Below are 3,183 nucleotides of genomic sequence, written 5' to 3'. Positions count from 1 at the left end.
GAGTCGCTATGTGTGACGGGGCCCTTAGGTGGGGCAGCTGCGCTCCCTGCTGCTGTTGTTGACATTCCAAAGGTTACAGGCCCAGATCTTATTGAGGAACCTGAAATCATGGATGCACATGAGGAGGCCCTGCCCCAAATGGAGTCTCTCAGCCAGAGGTGGCAGTTTTGGAGCTTGCTGATATTGAATGTGAGCTCCCCCATCAGTCTGATGTCTGAGGAGAGGGGGAGTTGGAGGGTTCTCTTGGTAATTCCCCCAGTGTATCTTGCTTAGCTACTGAGGAGGAGTTGGCCAGTTGTGGAGATCAAGGTGAATTCACTCTTGCGAAATTCTCTGAGGATGAGGAGTCTGGAACTTCCTGTAAGAAGCCCAGAACAGATTGGGCAGACAATGGTTAAGATTGTTTAAGTCTGGTGAGTGAACGTAGTTTCCCTGATATTGTCTTCTCTCCTGACACCGATACTTTTTTAGGCATTCCAGCAGACGTAAACAGATTCGGGGGGTTGCAGTTCCAGATGGCTCAAATAGAAAGAGGTAACAGTCCGCAGCTGACCCCTCTCCAGGACATAAATCCAAGAAAACCACGTCTGGAAAACTTCCCTGTGATGGAGAAGGATACGGACTTAGATACTTTCTTTCGGGGGTTTGAAAAAACCTGCAGGCAATACCATCTACCCAGTGAGCAGTGGGCGCAGTATCTAACCCCAGGGTTGAGAGGCAAAGCCCTGGAAGTTTTTGCTGGACTCCCACCAGAGCTAGTTGGGAACTACGAGGCAATAAATGAAGCCCTGATCAGGAAGTACAATTTAACCCCAGAAGTGTACCGGAGGAAGTTCTGGAATCTAGAACATGGATCAACAGACAGCTATGCGGATGTTGTGAGCACCTTGAGGACCACGTTCCACCAATGGATAAGGGGACTTTCTGTTAACACTTTTGAGGACTTAACAGATCTAATGGTCAAGGATCAATTTCTTCATATGTGCCCCATGGATGTAGACAATTTGTGTGTGATTGGGAGCCACGGACTGCCGATCAGGCTGCAAAGATTGCTGACTGCTATGTGGCTAACAGGATGCCTGAGGTGCGGAAGCCATCGGGATTCAGCTGGAAGAGAGGTTAGCCAAACGGGGACCCTTCTCCCTCTGCCAGCCGATCATCAGTGCTGTTCAAACCCACCTCCTATGGGTTCCCGGGAATAGACATTCTCTAGGCGATACACGCCAATGCTTCTCCTGCAACAAAGTGGGACATGTTAGCTCTGTCTGCCCTGATAGGGACAAATGCACAACTACCATCCCAAAGCCATCTGGGTCCCCACCTGCTGTCCTCTTTGTGGCCGGCTCTGATGTGAGGACCAATGAGAACTGTCAATCTGTCATTGTTGGCAATAAAGTCACCATTGGCCTCTGAGACACTGGGGCAGAGGTGACTCTGGTGCGCCCAGCAATGGTAACCCTTGCAGATATCATACCAGGAAAGATTATGTCCATAACCAGGATTGGGGGTGTCAGCCCTGCCGTGCCCATGGCCTGTGTGTACCTGGACTGGGGAGCAGGGAAAGGACTGAGAGAAGTGGGAGTATCAGAGGCTTTTCCCACCAATGTGTTACTAGGCACAGACTTGTGGAGGATGGTATCCCATTATATCCCTCCCTTACAAATAAATGCTACAGAGAAGGTGGAAGAAAGCAACCCACCTGAGATCCCGTGCGAGGAGGGAAAATGTACCAATGCACAAGAATGTACATATGTGGCAGCTGTGACCCAGAGTCAGGTTGCTGCTCATACAAAACCCCAGAGATTAGAGGATGAGGCTCAGATAGAACTGCCTGAACTCGAGGACCATAATGTGGCCCAGGAGCCTCCTCACATGGCAGACCCAACAATGTCCCTGATAACTGACACTGAAGACTCAGCGTCAGACCATGGCCTAGCAGTCACACTAGGCCAGGAGCTGCAGATGGACAGTCAGAGCTTCCAGTAGGCCCTGCGGACAGATGTCAGTCTGGAGAAGCTCAGATGCCTTGCAAATCTACCCCCCACTGCTTTTGACAAAGAGAGAATATACTGGGAGCAGGGCAGACTGTATAAAGAGACTCTCCCCATCAATACTACAGAGCCTTGGGACTGTGGAAAGCAGCTGGTTGTTCCTTATCCATTTAGGGAAAATTTATTGAGAATTGCTCATGAAATTCCTTTGGCTGGGCACCTTGGAATACAATAGACTAAAGCTCGCCTGACACATAACTTTTATTGGCCCAAGATGGGGACAGATATAGCCAACTACTGTCTATCCTGCGTAATTTGTGAGAGAGTTGGAAAGTATGGGGATATACAGAAAGCCCCATTGAAACCACTGCCAGTGATTGATGAGCCCTTCCAGTGAGTGGCTGTGGAAATCATAGGGCCACTTGCAATTCCTAGCAACTCTGGCAAAAAGTACATCCTCACAGTGGTGGACTATGCAACACGATATCTGGAAGCTGTGGCACTGTCCTCTATCTGAGCAGACAAAGTGGCAGATGCTTTACTGACTGTTTTCTCTCGTGTGGATTTCCCAAGGAAATGTTAACCGATCAGGGAACCTAATTCATGTCTGATCTGATGGAAAGCCTCTGCGAGAAAATACAAGTGCAGCATTTTGTGGCTAGCGCCTATCATCCCCAAACCAACGGACTCTACGAGCGTTTTAACAGAACATTAAAACAAATGCTCAAAATGCTGGTTGAGACTGAATGAAGAGACTGGGAGTGGTACCTCCTTCATCTGTTGTTTGCGTACAGAGAGGTACCCCAGGTGTCTACAGGATTCTGCCCCTTTGATCTGTTTTATGGGAGGAGGGTCAGGGGCCCACTTGATTTGATTAAGGACTGTTGGGCGGGCGACCCCAAAACTATGGGCGTCTCGGTGCTTGAATATGTACTGCGGCTCAGAGAAAGAATGCAAAAACTGAGAAACCTGGCCCATGAGAACGTGACCCAGGTCCAAATCAACCAGAAGGTGTGGTACAACCGTAATGCCAGACTGAGGGCCTATGAGGAGGGAAAGAAGGTTTGAGTATTGGTCCCTATGTTACAGAATAAATTACAGACCACATGGGAGGAACCATACACTGTACACAAGTGGCTAAATGATGTTAACTATGTGGTGACCCTAGATGAGCATGCAATGCGTCAGAAGG

At 49.0% G+C, this 3,183-nt stretch overlaps 1 pseudogene; it reads left to right on the top strand.

The window, feature by feature from the left end:
* The first annotated feature begins 541 nt into the window (after nucleotides 1–541).
* On the top strand, nucleotides 542–1,986 carry LOC141057226 (uncharacterized; annotated as a pseudogene).
* Nucleotides 1,987–3,183: the final 1,197 nt, after the last annotated feature.

This window comes from Dendrobates tinctorius, unplaced genomic scaffold, assembly GCF_039654945.1.
Source record: "Dendrobates tinctorius isolate UK_male_01 unplaced genomic scaffold, ASM3965494v1 ptg000203l, whole genome shotgun sequence".
In the NCBI taxonomy this organism is placed as follows: Eukaryota; Metazoa; Chordata; class Amphibia; order Anura; family Dendrobatidae; genus Dendrobates; species Dendrobates tinctorius.
This window is presented reverse-complemented; position numbering and strand designations above follow the sequence as displayed.